The sequence below is a fragment of the Meles meles genome, chromosome 1 (genome assembly GCF_922984935.1).
Source record: "Meles meles chromosome 1, mMelMel3.1 paternal haplotype, whole genome shotgun sequence".
In the NCBI taxonomy this organism is placed as follows: Eukaryota; Metazoa; Chordata; class Mammalia; order Carnivora; family Mustelidae; genus Meles; species Meles meles.
Window position 1 is genome coordinate 134,231,178 of NC_060066.1, and position 16,231 is coordinate 134,247,408.

Here is a 16,231-nt window from a genome sequence, read left to right on the forward strand (position 1 = left end):
AGCTTTGCAGAAATATGCTTCTGGTCACAAAGTGGGACAGAGATACAGGGTATGGATAGAACATGGAAAAACAATCTGGAGTAAACATCTCTATATAAAATCATAGATATTACAATTCGGGGTATGCCACTAAATTCATTTTCATGAACACTGTGTTACCCACATTACCAACAGAATAATTTTAGAGTATTACCAGCTAAAGCAAAGCAAGAGGAAATGTTGGATAATGATTTTTATCTTTTTATAATAAATGTTAATGAAGTTCCTTATTTAGCTATTGTCTAATGCACTTTGAAATTAGTGGGAATTACTTTATTATTAGCCAACCTTAGCTCTTTGGTTAATCAATTCAGATGGCTTGCTAGGGGAGAGATATTTAAAAATCCAGCAGTGAACATTTAGGCAAGTTAATCTGGTAATGTTGCAGTCAAGGTAAAAAGTTCTTTTAATCATATGGCATAAAATAATGAGTAAATGGTTATTTAATAATTAGTTTGAATTTTACCTGTTAACAATAGAGTGTTTAAAATTTCTTTTGAGTAAATGCAGAGCTTGACTGTCCCTTTCAATTCTTGACAATGCCTCTTTTTCCGAACATTTTACAAAGGGATCTATATAATTAAAACAAATGGAACGGAATACTTGTGGGTGGGATATGATCTTGCAAAGATTTGATACGAAAAGGATTTCTCAGAGTGTGTTTACTTACAGAACTAAAACTGTGAAAAAGCCTTTGAAATTCATACACAAAATAGTCTGACACAATTGTTTAAGACTTTAATACAATGGGTAGATGCAAGTCTCCTGAATAGGTCAGGTGTCAAAATATGCCAAAAACATTATATTAGCAGCTTTCGTCCCTGTTAATATTTTGTAGAATGGAAAATATTTCTGATGCTTCTGTCAGAATCTTTCTTGAATCTTGACCTAATTTGTTGGAATGACTTAAGAATTTAAAACTTGCTGTTTCTGTCTCTGGCTAGTTTAATTCATCATTTAGCTCTCTCCAAGACTAAAGACACATAGCAAAAATAGCTCTTACATATCAACATTTAAATGAAAACAGCCTCTATATCATGCAGAGTGGAATATTTGCTAATCAAATGTTTGCTGTGGCAATACTTATAGAACTGTAGCAGAGAACATCTGACCAAGTGTTAATGCTTTGCAGGAAAAGAAATGATGTTATTTGCTTTAGATATAAAGTCATTTCTTTTTAAAAATTAGCCTATTTAATGCATGGGAGATTGCCATATTCCTTCATTTAATGTTGCATTCTCTATAATGATTTCTGATTACCAAAATGCATAGTACAAATGCTAATCAGGACCCTTTTCACAACAAGTGCGGATGCTGAGTGCCTCCTACGAGTTTAATCACAGTGTGTGATTCACACAGTAATGGGTCATAATTGCCCCCCACCAAGCCGTCTTGAGGGTCCCGCTTCATTTTATTACCAGTGGACCTTATCAACCACTGAAATCTACTGCAGTTGCCTTGAAGGTTGCAACCAATCTCTACATGCATAATTATTCCGAGATAAGGATGCCCAAGAAGGGTGAAGGATTGTATTTGTTCTCTCCCCGGTTTTATAATAGATTAAAAAATGAATAGCAGTATTTATATAATTTTCTATTACCTTTAATTTTTTCTTACCTGGAGAGAGAGTCTGGTTGCCATCCAGGTAATTAAATTAAATCTAGTTGGTAGCTTACATACAGATGTATTAGAAAGTTTTTTTTTTATTCTTGTTAGCTTTGGACATCTTAGGGTTCATTCTCTCTTTAATACCTAGGCATATAAATCACTATCATTTTAGAGAATAGCAGCCCCCATAATTTCTTCTTCTGAATGAAACTTGGAAGATTCCCAACTTTGTAACTCACTTTTGTAAATTGTTAGGAGGGAAATAGACAGCTGTATGGCCTGGGGGAATGTGGTGTCCACTTGGCAGACTGGTTTGTGCATGTAGTCGGTGTCTATCTAGGTTGGTAGTATTTCCTCCCTCTTTAATTAACTATCTCTCATCTACACACACACACACACACATACACACACGCACACACACACACACAGTAGTTGGTTGATGCCTAAAGTTATTTTAACAAGCATGAGTTATTTGTGTTCCATAATTAGATAAATCAGGCCATAAATATTTATTAAGCCCCTACTACGTGCCAGTCTTTGTCTGGCAGGGAAAAGAGCAAAGAGCAGGAAAAATGATTTGGGGTGTAATTATGGAGTATAAAAGTTTTTTGGGGGCGCCTGGGTGGCTCAGTCCTTAAGCGTCTGCCTTCGGCTCGGGTCATGATCCCAGGGTCCTGGGATTGAGCCCCTGCATTGCGCTCTCTGCTCAGCAGGGAGTCTGCTTCTCCCTCTCCCACTCCCACTCCCCCTGTTTGTGTTCCCTCTCTTGCTTTGTCTCTGTCAGATAATAAATAAAATCTTAAAAAAAAAAAAGTATTTTGGAACTGGAGAAAGTGATTGCACCACATCATAAATGTACTGATTTACAATTCAGTAAATTGTTTTGAATTGTTCGCTTTTAATGTTAATTATTAATTTTGTGTTATGTGTATTTCACTTCAATGATAAAGAAAGAGAGATCCCTGCTCTCTAGGATCGTATAAGCTAGTAAGGGTAGAGAAAACACACAAAAATGAAAGTAGCTTAAATTCATAATAAGGTATAAATGACAGCAAGATTTGATGGGGGTACAGAGGAGCACAGGACTAAAAAAATTTGGAATGAATAAATTATGGAAAGATAGAAAGAACACATCTTAAGGAGAAGGTGATTCAAAAACTGCCTACTTAAAATTTTACCTCAGACGCACTCTGCTTTTTCTTCTTTATAATTGGGCAATAGCAGAATTTTATCTAGGCTTCAGGATTCTGATTTTCTTTTTAACTAAAAAAGTGTTTTAATTGTCAAGAGTATCACTGGCAGTTCCTGAAAAAAGTTGAACATCCACAAAGTTAAAAGCCACAACTAGGTATCTACTCTAAAGAATTGAACACATGTACTCAAATACATGTTCATGTGTGTTCACAGCAGTTTTCTTCCCAAGAGTCAAAAGGAAGAAATAGCCCCAAATGTCCATCAGTGGATGAACAGATAACCAGAATTGTGGCATATACACACAGTAGAATATTATTCAGCTATGAAAAGGGATACAGATATGTAATATGAGACACTAAATAAACACACACTCAGAACATGCTAAGAAACCAGAAACAAAACATCACATATCATAGGTCTTCATTTATCAAACACCTATAATAGCTAAATCTATAGAGATAGAAAACATATTGATCATTGGCAGAGGCTGGGGGTTGAAGGAAGAGGAATGGGGAGTAATGGTAGTTGGTATAACTTTCCTTTTGGGGAGCAAAAACTAGAGAAGGTGGTTGCACAACATCATAAATGTACTAATTTATAATTCAGTAAATTGTTTTGAATTGTTCCCTTTTTAAAGTTAACGAATAATTTTATGTTATGTAAACTTGACTTCGATAACAAAAAAAGTATTAAATGTGTCATAAGATAAGGTAACCATGGCGCACTATGGAATGCCATGTGGTACTTTCGTTTATTTACTGATTCATTCATTTATTTAACACATATTCATTGTTCGTGCGGAACGAGAACCGTACTGTGTCATCATCAAGACAGACTAAGCTGGTATCTTCTCAGCACACTGTCTAGATGTGATACAGATAAATCCAAGTATTTTATATGGACCATAGAAGCTTTCCTTCTTGGGATGTCCTCCCTACACTTTCCAAGTTAACTATAAGTTTTATAGTTAAAAATAACATTTTTTTTTCTTTAGCACAAATGTGCAACAGATGTTTCTTCAGGCACCAATTTTCAAAGTTGGATGCTTCAGTCACTTCTTAAAATTCAGCACCGACTGAACCCACCACGTTAGTAAACAAAATGGATATTTGAGTCACTAAGGGTGTGTCTACATAGCACAAATATTTGCAGTTATAAATTCCAACCCCCATTCTATTGAAACCTATCGAACTTTGTTTTTTTTCTAAATTCTTTCCACAGAGAACTCACACAGCAAGTTCTACAGTCAAGATAGGGAGATACTCCACATAATATTCTAATGTTCTGTATTGCAGAGCCCCAGTTTAAATCAACATTTCACACCCTCTGAAGAGCTGTACAGAAATATATTTATTTTACCTTACTTAAGCCAAGATTTCCTAAAGTTACTTAGCCATAGGATTTCCTTTTTTTGTTTGTTTTTGTGCAAAACACCTATAATTGTCTAAAAGATCTAGTATTATGTAAGTCACATGTTGTAAAATGCAGGTCTGGTCCTCTCAAGCTCTTCCTGCCATTATGGCCGAATAACTGATTTAGCAGTGCTCACAGAGCAGGCTAATGCTCCTATCCGCTGAGCTGGCTTCCTTGTTTTCCACTGCACTTACCACTGCTGAGATTATATTACTTATTATTTTGTGTAATCACTGTTGCTTTCTCTAAAGCATAAACACTGTGAATGTAGGGGCTTCCTATTTTTTTTGTCACTGCTGTATTTCAAGTTTCTAGAATAAAGCCTGGCATCTGATAGGTGATAAATATGTTTTTGTTGAATGAATGGAATAGAGCAGGTGTTAAAAAATACATGTTGATTTATTGACTTAATTTCTAATACATGAACATTATGAATATTATGTTCTTGTTCTGCTAAGAGGAGACTTGAGCAGATATGTAGTGTAATCAGAATGGTTTAACAGGATTCCAAAAAAGAGCAGTTTCACTCACTGTTTGGTCTATAATTTCCTCTTCCTGATACTATGATTATAATAGATAATATTACTAATATTAGTAAAAATAACAAAAGAACGTGAACTGCCAAGAACATCTGGGACAGTAAATGAAATAGGATTAGATTTATTATGTATCCATTAACTCTATTTTGCTTTATGACTAAAGAGTTGGAGAGAGCCTGGGTAAACTGATATTTTCTCCAGTGTGACAGCATGAACTTAGTCCATGACTAAGCACTAGATGACCCAAATCCAGGTCCAGCTCTGCCATTAGCAGCTGGGTAAATCATCACGTAACTCATTTTCCTGGGCTTCCCTTTTGTTATTTGTAAAATAACAGGACTAGACTAGCATGTCATTCAGGTACCTTCTACAGTCCACGGCCCAGGATTCCCACAGTTCTCGATCAATTACTTTTCCTCTTTATAAATCAACCTAACTGCTTACTTTCATCACACTGTTTTGAATTCTTTCTCTGTGGCTACATTTGTGGTCTCTTAGGAACTGGCTTCAATAGGCCATTATCTGGGTTCACTGGGTCCTTGTTGTTATTCTGAGGTCAGCTTCTGCCCACTCATTTGCCATCCATCACCAGTCTCCAGACCTCCCAAACAAAACCTCTTGAACAAATCATCACTTTCAAGGGTCAGGCTGAGGGTCAAACATCCCTAAAAGCACATTTCCCACCAACTAGCACTTGGTGTACAGACTCTCATCACTCAGTCCCAAATCAACTGAGTCTTGGGGATCCACTTGGGAAATCAGTCACATTGTCAGCTCTGTCATTCCATCCCTGTCCATTCAGTTTATGGAGAGGATCTGCGTGGCACACATACATTGATACGGGCCTCCTAATCTTACCATTTCCTTAGGGGCCACGTTGGTCTTGTCTCCCCGCAGGAAACTCAGTCCTGCCCTGTTTTGCTTCAAGATCCCCGGGATCCCACACAAGGGGTCTCAAGTCTCTGTTTTCTTTTTGTTTTTCTCTGATGGGGATCTTCCAGGCCCAGACCCACTGAGGGCATTCAACCTCAGGCTTGAGCGTTTTTTGGAACAGCATCCAAGTGGAAGGAGAGGCAGACAGCAAGGAGTGGGGGAAGCTGTGTGAGTGGATATCTTGTACCCACATTAACTTTGTTGTCTCTCAGCTGAAAAGGCCCTTGAGACAAAATGACTTCCTTTCACTGGTTTACGAGGAGGAAGCTTCATGCATTCAGTTGTCGGTGCTGATGTTAAATCAAATGTTAATGTGGAATCTGTATGTTAAAATAAGAACAATTCTAAACATATGGGAGGGAAGACCGTGAAGCCATAAAAACTCTTTTAAAATAGTGTCTTCTTGTTAAATACCAAAAATTAGCACTATTTTGCTGGTTCTATACATTGAGTCAAAAGCCAAAAATTTCTTAGACTCCCACAATGGATTTTTCAGAGTTCTTAAAAACATTATCATAAAACTTCCATATATTCTAAAATAATTAAACACAAGCTCTTAGAGATTTCTTGCCAAGGTCATTTGGAGATTATTCCCTGAGCTACTTTGTTCGAAATTAAAAAAAAAAAAAATTGTAATGTGAATTGTAATTACTTAGAACATTGTAGAATAAAGCTACAGTAAATTCCTTCACAGTTGAACTAAACTGTTTAACACATGGAATGTCTAATTGACAATTCTGTACCAAAGTGTAAATTTGTCAAGGAAGGATACACAACAAGTTTTTTTTTAACATCTCAGTGAGTGCTGTTGTGATTTGGATCTATTACTTCTGAATATTGCATGAAGCTGACAAGCACTTGTCATTTAAAGACCACATGGAGGCATTTAGTGTTCCATTTAGACATAATAACACATTATGCAAATAAGCTTGCAAAGGAAAGCTGGAGGCTGACATGAAATAAACTGTCAAACACAAGTTGCTAATAAATGAACATTTCTTTATAGATTGTCTTAATTTGGGGAGTTGAAAAATACATTTGGCTGCGGTGAATCAGGGACCTTACTCTAGTGGTACTTAGCTGAGGAAGCAATGTTTGACTTTACAACAACATTCCTTCCCTCCAATTATGACAAGAGGTTTTAGTTTAAAGAAAAGTCCCAAAACTTAAATTTGACCAAAAAACAAAACAAAACAAAACAAAACAAAAAACAAAAAGAGAGAGAGAGAGATTTATAAGTAAATTGTGTTTCCACATTTCCATGGTATAGAGATACCTTAGCCTGATTTAGTCTCATGGGATTATTTGCTTCTCAACTTGTGCTGTCTCTAATAGGTCTGAGGCTTTCAGCATGGCCCAGATAGCAGGTTACTAGAATCCAGAAGAGTTCTGATACTTGTGATTTTGACTAGACAGGGTTTCCCAAAGAATACATCAAAATCTCCTAGAAGCTATCTTAAATATGGGTATTCTGGGAAGCCTCTTTAAAAATCCATATTCCTGGGTCCCCGACCAGGTCTAACCTAATCAGAATTTCGGAGACCGGGACCTATGAATTTGCATTCTAAAAAAGCAGTGCAGTCATTCAATAGACGTTGAGAATCTCTGGACTAGACAGTCCCTAAAGGTCCATGACAAGTACAATTTCAAGATTGCTAGCGTTGGAATTTGTACTGCAAATCAAGTGTGACATGTTGTTGGGGATTGAGTTGTTCAGAGTGAGCTTGGCTCACGATACAGCACCTACAGCTCAGGGAGGCTTTGTTTTCCACTTGTCCTCAGGTATCAGTAGCTCCCAGGAAGCAGCACAAGAACTACAAGACTGAACTCTTTCTCCGGGGTCATGGTCTGTCAGGGCAGCCTGGTGGGGGATGGAGTGCTACAACTGGAGGGCACGACCAGCAAAAGGGAAGGTCTACACCTAGAATACGCTGGTGAAGTGGTTGAGATTCCTCTCCCCAGGTAGAGTCTCTGCTCAGAGATGACCTGGAGGGCTTTTGGTCATTTGTTTTCACAGAACATGGAAAAGATAGTAAAAGTTTCTTCAATATCCCTCAGACCTCTTCTAGAACCCATAAACCATCAGAACCAAGAACACATTTTTTGTTCCCTGGCTCTGCTGTGCTGTTGGCTTTCTGAGCAGTGAGGTCAGGTTTTAAGGCATTCATATCTGCATCTTCTGAGTGGACTTTTGAATTAGTTCCAATTTCTGTTCCTTGTTCAGATGCCTGAGCAAAATGTTCTCTTCGCAGGCAGCATCTCATTTGATGCCATCCTAATCTGTTTCTTACTCTGAAGCACACTCGTTGCTGCTTCCAGTTCTAATCTCTTGTCTGTTTCAGTGTTCCAACATCCATACTGACAAACTCTCCCCTTGATCAGACTTTAGTCAAGTTCCTCAGAGCCCTCTTTTTCACGAGGCCTCAATCTTGACCCTGTCCTTGCTGAGCCTGCATCATCCAGGTGTAACAAGAATCCTGCTAAATCAGTTTAGGGAGAATCCCCCACCTTGGACAATACCTGATCAAATCTCTCTCCCCCCACAATCTGATCACCCTGACATGCTTTCAGCAAGAATCCTGCTAAGTCTTGCAGTTTCCTCTACCCTTAGTGTCTTGTCTTAGTAATTTTCTGGCCACTGACCCCCTCATTCTCTTTGTTGGCTATCACCCCTAGCTGCATTTGCTGTCCTTGGAATAGAGCGGAGTCTAGTTCCCTATTGGGAGAGCCTTGACACCTATTGCCATAGTACTGAGTAGAGACTTCCTTAACATTTTTGCAAGTGCCAAATAATTTTCTCTTTAACACTATATGCATATAGGAACCAAGTTCCTGCATACAGAGAAGGTTAAGAAACATTTAACCTAACACTTTTGTTTTACAAACAATAAAAATGGCACCCAAAAGGTTAAGTGAGTTATTTAAAGATATTTTCTTCTTGTTGCAATGTAAGCCAATTCCTTTTAGTACTACAGTGAATCAAATCAGAAAAGCTGCTAACTTGCCCAGACCCACATACTGTACTTTAAAGCTATGAATGTTCTGGTTATCTAGTTCTTCCTGTTTAATAGGTTGGAGAAAAAACAGCCATTTATCAAACTTATGAAGCTCAAAGTATATAGTTAGGGAGAATTTCCAAAGAAGATTTATATATCTTCAATGTATAAAATAGTATCCTGAAGCCAGAATTCTTCCATTAAAAAAAAAATCTCTCAACTCCTTCCTTTTTGATTGTATTGTTCTTTAGCGGAAGTTACCCAATAAAAGGCCTGAAGAGTAAACACATGGCAAGTAATTGTGATCACTCTTCCTTGCCCTGGCCAAAAGCTTATTAGATCATATTGATTTACCAGCTCTTTCCTTGCAGGAATAGCCTAATTAAATGCTTAGTACTGCCTTTGAAGAGTTCAGCTCAATAGTTATCTTGGGTTCTAATTTTCGAAGCCCTCCCTTCTATGATTATATTTTGGGTAATGAGAATTAAATGTTGATGTCTTAAATTGACACTCTCCCTATTCTTTAACATATTATTTCCTGGAGCAAAAATGTTGGAAGTCCCAGTTTAAATTGCGTCCAATTGCAGAATATTTTTACCTTGAGTACAAAGATTATTCTCTTGCTTCCTGGGGGGTGTATATGACAATTCTAACGTTCTAACTTCCTTCAAAGTTATTTGTGGAAAATTTCCAAGTCATCCTCTTTTAAGTTTTGGAGTGGGTATTCCCTGCATTCAGGATATTATCTCCTTTTTTGAGTAATGGAGTCTTTTTTTGAGAAAGAGAGAGAGAGGGAGAGCTGGAATTGGGGGGAGGGTCAGAGGGAGAGAGAAAGAGAATTCCAGGCAGGTTCCACACCCTCTGTGGAGCCCGAGGGGGGGCTCAATTTCACAACCCTGAGATCACGACCCAAGCTGAAATCAAGAGTCAGACACTCAACTGACTGAGTCATCCAGGAGTCTTTTTTTAAATGGCCATTTTGTCTTTATAAAAGAAAAAGACAGTATTAAGGACTTCTCTGTTTTGTTGTAAAGTCACAAGATTTAACTCCTGAGCATAATTTGGGCAGAGTAAATGGTAGACTTTTAGGGTGGCTGTTGGGAAAAGATAGGATATACAGATTTGGAGTAGCTGTGACTTTTTCTCCCTTTTCCCCTTCCTTTTCACGAATAACTGGACTCATTTCTGTGTAGTAAAGATTTGGCAAATTTAAGTGGCACAGTGTGTCTTCAATCTATGATAATCTAAAATTTTCATTTTTTTGCATTTAGCTTATCCCAGGGTAACTGTGTGAACACTGTTTTAAAAGTAGACTAAATATCAAATTCCTACTTTCTCATGGTTAAAAAAAAATAAAAAATAAAAAAAGGTCTTGGTGAGGTAGGTTCAGCATTGCTCCTTCCTTTAAATTGCCCACTCGAGAGGTCTTTGTTAGAAATATTCTTCTAAACTTAATTATTTTCCCAACTGATTATTTAACAGTTGATTATTTCTGACTCTACTAGGAGGTGAGTGTGAGAAAGTTAAGCTCATTTGTGCAACTGAAAAACAAAAAGGAAGTTTTACTCCCTTTCTTTGTTTGGTTCCTGTGAAATTAAGGGTATCATCAACACTCCAGGGCATTTGAAAACAAATTTCCTTTTTAGAGGCTTTGATGGCTAGCAAATAGGCTGCAGATTTACCATGCTTCAGAGAGCTGAAGGAGCCTCACACCAGGCTGGTCGTGCTAGACATTCACATGTGGTGTAATGCGGCCTCCATTTTCAGTTCAAAGCAAGCATTGTCTCCTGGGTTTTCACTTAGCTTCTATTGCTGCTTCTCATTTATTTTGAGATAACAGTTCACTTCAAACTAGATAATCTGATCAGGAAAAAAAAAAACAAAAAACAAAAAATCTTGTTCTTTTCCTTTATAAAATAACCTTTTCTTTGAAGACACAGTCAGTAAATCCAATAAATTTTGAGGAGCATGACTTTTCATTGGCTGAGTACTAAGATAAAATATGAAAAACAAACTCTTTTAAAGATGCTTTTGGTACAAGACTTTCTTTTGCTGAGTTTAGAAAACTCATTCTATACATAAAATGATTTGATAATATTAGCCCCCAAGTACTAAAGTTGTATCTGTGCAGTTCCAGCTTTTAAGCTTTGCAGGTGGAACAGCAGAAGAGAAAGCAAGACAAGCTAATGTAGCTGATTTGTTATTGACAGGCTAAAGGGAGTTCAAACATGAATTCGAACTGTTGTTGATTCAACAGGGGATCCAGAGAAATTCATCTCAGAAATTGAAAAAATAGAAAGATGGACTTGAAAAGTACAACGTGAAGCCCTGTTTCAGAAGATGATTCAGCCATCCTGTGGCCAGCAAGTGAGTTCTGCTGTTGGCGACTTGGGGACCTCATGAGCTGGTACTGTCGGTGAACCCGCAATTTCTTTCCAAGGTTCGTGAATAAAGTCAGTTAAAAACAATCCCAGGTCTCATTGGGATAAACAAAATCCACACCATAAACAACTGTGGGCCTTCTCCATGGGAAGCCTAAAAATGAAGTTCGTTAAAAAAGTTGTTTTGAAATTCACAACTTTTGGATACTGCCCAAAGTCTCCTGCAAATGTGAATGTGCAAGTATATATTGGTAATATGTATGCAAAATTCTGGGCAACATATTTTGAGATTCATTGCAAGTCCCCAAACATGCCTGATAAATGATCTGACTACACACAACTAGAATTTTAATTAAAATTTAAGTTTAAATTTATACAAATGCTTTGTGGACTCCTGGCTGATAAAAATAAAAATACCAGTGAATATTCAGTTTGAGTTTCAGTTTGTGGAATTCAGTTCATTCATCATGGTAGGATTCCTGTAAGAGTCCTGTGAAATAGATAAGGCAGGTTATATAATAGCTACCGTGAAGGAAGGGTAAGTAACAGCTAAGATTTATTGAGCGTCAACTATAAGGCATATACTGTTTGATCATTTTGTGTGTATTAACTCATTTATTCCTCTCCACAGCCCTAAGAAATACATGCTATTATCGTGCCATTTTGCAGATGAAGAAATGAATACACAGAGAGGCTGAGTAATTGACCCAAGGTTGCATGGCCAGAAGTGGTGCAGCTGGGATTCAAGCCAAGGAACGATTACTGCCCCATTTTGCAGATGAGAACCTGGAGGTTCTAGTTTGCAGTTTTAATAATATGCAGATAGATGGCTTTTACTTGGGAGTGAAGAAAGGTTGAGGAGGTAAAGGCATGGCTGGAGAGCGGGGAGCAAGGTATATAGAAACGAACAAGGATCACTGGGAAACCATTTTCAAAATACATCTGCTGAACCAATGCACCATACCAGGGTGGGGTGGGACTGGGGGCTTTCAGAAGAAAGGAGCCCAGGGCTGTGCAATTTCAGGAAGCTTCCACAGTGCACCTGATATTGTCTCTAGTCTGGCTGAAAGCTGCCAAGGAGAGGTTCCCTCTCTGTACCTTGGAAACAAGCAGTTTCCAGTCCTCGGAAAAATGTTCATATTGTAGATAGGACCTGACAATTACAAAGTACAATGTTAGAACTGTTTTTCTTTACCTAGATAATGTACTTTATCTTTAATTTGTGGGCAGGTATCATTTTCATGCTATCTGCGGCCATTTAAAATCTGTGGGATTTTTTTTCCCCTTGTGACCGAGGTAAAAAATAGGTCCTTCCCCTTTACGATTCTCTGTATTAAATGTCTCCAGTTTGCATTCATTATTCCAGGGTGTTAAATTCTTTTTTGCAATGTGGATTTTGTAATCTAGTATATTAGTTGCCTATTTCTCCCAGATTTGCATCATACGTCCATCTGAAAAGTAGCTCTTAATAAAGCTCGTGATGAAAGAAAGGAAGAGAGGAAGAGAAGAAGAGACGGAGGTATGGGGGTGGGGGAGTAGGAAAGGAAAGGAAAGGAAAGGAAACCTGGGAGGGCCAAATATGAAAATTTATGTATGAGGCCTCTCTCTGGGAGAATACTGACTAATCACATCTATCCATATTCTTCGGATGTAGCTGATGTGTCACTATTAAGATTTCTGACAATCCTATTACTTAACAATGTTTAAGGATGCATGTTGAGTCAGACAAGCATAGGTCACATATTGGCCCTGCTGTTTTGGCTATGGACAAATAATAAAACATTTTTTAAAACTTGGTTTCCATCACTGAAAAATGGGGATAATAATACTAATCTTGTAAAGCTCGAGATTTTATATATACGCATGTGTTTGCATATGTATACATAACATATACATAGAATCTCCCCCAGAAGAGTACGTACCAAACGGTAATTATTCAACAAATGATAGCTCTTATTATTAATATTGTTATCCATGAGGATATTGTGAAAGAATCTGATTAATCTAGGTCTTTCTATATCAGACTAATACCTGATCAAAACAAGTAAAGAAGTGTCTTTGGCTTGGTTTACTTTGTGGATCACTGATGATCTATTTACATTTATGTGTCTTATCCTTGGAAGAATCTAGTAAACAGTTTTAATCTACTCGCTTGTCAGTTTGTAAAACCTTTGACTGATGTTTTCGTGTTTCTGTACAGAATGGAGTAAAACCTTGCTTTTCTAAGTCTACAGTTTGGTGCACCTCAAGTTCGCAGAGGACCCAGAACTAAATAAACAGTTGAGGAGGTAAGCTTTTACTCATGACTTTATCTGTGGAAAGTCAACCTGGCTTGAGTTTTCTTTAGCGACCACTTTCTAAAAGTTCTCAAAAATGCTGTTTCCCCATCAAGTTAAGTGAAATAAACCAGAAAGATGTCAATGCTGGTAAAAAGTCAAAAGAAAGAAACAGAAATATTTGGTGGAGGGCAAGAAAGTGAATTATGAAATAGAATGGATTTTTTTTTTAAAGATTTTATTCGTTTATTTGAGAGAGAGACAGAATGAGAGAGGGAACATGAGAGGAGAGAGGTCAGAGGGAGAAGCAGACTCCCCGCCCAGCAGGGAGCTTGACATGGGACTCGATCCCAGGACTCCAGGATCATGACCTGAGCCGAAAGCAGTCGCATAACCAACTAAGCCACCTAGGCACCCCGATATTTTTTATTCAGTAGCTAATTTTGCACCATGTCCTGTTTTGTTGTGGATGAGAGGTTAAAGAGATACTGAAGATTTATTTCAGATTAAATCAGATCTTATTGCTTTTGACTAAAATGTAAGACATACTGGAGAATGTTCTTGTGATCTCCAAGGGAAGTCTGAATGGGTTTCTGAGTGTGCCAAGAGATAACTTTTCGGATATAAGTTTGTAAGCAGGACTCACCCAACATTTTCGTTTCTCTTTTTGTAGTTTAGTTTCTAAAATAACGTTAGCTCTAAGATACTTCTTAACCTCAAGAAAGTGTATCTTAGTTTATTATGTGCATTTTATGTAACATTTTCCTGTCACTTTAGACTTCGGGAATAAGGTTTGGTAATTTTAAAAACTCAGTGCGGTGACATAGAAAACCACTGTCATTATTAACTTTCAAATCAATGAAGAGAGTAGAAGAATGTTTAACAAAAGAGCTAATGGCTGTTTTCTTCAACCTATGGTTGGAATAGTTAAATAGCATGGCCTTTTTATGTGACATTGAAAGGGAAATGGAGTCTGACTTTTTATATCTGACTTTTGTAGAGAATGTCTTTGGCAAAAGTGCAATAGGTTTCTATTTTGTTCCTCTCTTCTTAAAAAGATGTTCTTCATATCAGGAATGATATGACTCTTACTATTGAACATTTATTTAGCACTGGTAATAGACTAAGCTCTGCACTGAATATCACAGAGTAGGAATAATCCCTTCCCAGTGGGCATAGTATAAAAATAAGGTAAACAAAACCCCAATATTAAGAGATAATCAGCCATGACTTGAGGCAAAGGTCGAACACTCCACAAGCACCCCGCTCTTTCAGGAGGTATTTTAATACACAGAAAGGGATGTGAGAGTGCCCACACCTCGGTGCCATCATCTGGAATGCTGGTAACCAACCCCCCTTAAGCTCAGTTAAAAAGCACAGCTGAAATAAGCACAAAGAGAAACCCATGGCTTTGTGAGTGTTCCTGTGCCTTCAACGAAGTTTCATCTCAGCACTATGATGATTTAAAAGCAGTTGTGATTTTCCTAACATTGCTGCAGTTTCGACCACCCAGCTATTTTGCTCCTTTGTGATTCTGAATGAATTATTGATAAGGAATACTTCAAAGGTGTGCAAAAAAAAAAATTCTTTTACACTTAACATTTATAAAACAATGATGTTGATGGAGGGAAAAAGAAAACCCCTGTCAATATTTTTCTGAGACTAAACAATAACAAAGTGCCTTCAGGATTCATTTTAATGAGAAATACTAGGTGGCTCGGTGGAAGTCTCGAGACAGGCAGTGCACACTAGGAAATTAATTATCGCTTGGCAGCCAGGCAAATGTATGCGGCTTATGGTGGCATTGTTGAAAATAAATATTCTTTTAATCAGCGATGCTGGCTTATTTCCTCAAAGGTAACATCAAATTCTAAATGCAAAAGTCACATATATTTAGGAAAGGATTTCAAAACAAAGAGCTGGCTTGGCTTTTCTGACTACTATTTTCAGGTTAGTGTTTGCACAAGGCTTCCTTCACGTAAGGTACAACTGATCCCTTCGTCTTGTCCACGCTCAGAGAACAGCACTATCATTACCGACAGCATTTTATCTAAGCCCGACTCTGATCTGTGCTGGAGGAGACATTGACTTTCATGATGGTTTTATGGATCGATGATTCAGGTGGTTCTCCAGATAGCTCTGCTGGGTTCCTGGGCCATGTTTGCAAGTCAAAGCTGCGTCTCCTCCCCTAGGTGGAATTTCTCAGCTCAAGGATTCACTTCTTAGCTGCCTCCAGCTCCTGCAGTTGGCAGCTGACGGGGCCAGCAGTAGTAATGCCGCTGGAGTCTTCAAAGCGGCAGGTGATAAGAGACGCTGGGATTTTAACAGCATAATGAATTAATTCACAAACTCACTGAGCACAAATGATAACTTTGGTACAATTTCCAGTTACAATTAGGAGGGGATTGCATTGTTTTACAGGATAAAGGTATTAGTCCTGATTCTTGTAATGTAATGTGTAGCATACTGGTATCTTTGAGGAAAAGCCAGGTTCTGGATGTGTGAATTTGCCCGTGACCAGCTCCTGAAATGGATGCAAATTGAAATGAGTGATTTCTGTGATAGGGAAGTGTGCTGTAGCGTAGCCTCTGTACCCAGATCCTTAAGGGAGGCTGGCAGGGCCTCAGAATTTCATTTTGCCTCAACTTTTATCCAAAAGCAGCATAACGAACTCTTCTCCAAATTTATGCCAAACTTTTATTCTATTTTGAGTCCATTCAGGCTGAGCATGCAACCTTCATTTTAAACTTGAACCTTGTAACCATTTCAGTGACTGCCTTCAAAATCAACAGATTCAAGACAACTGCTAACTCCTAAGTTCATTATGGAGATGGAATCATTCATATCTTTCC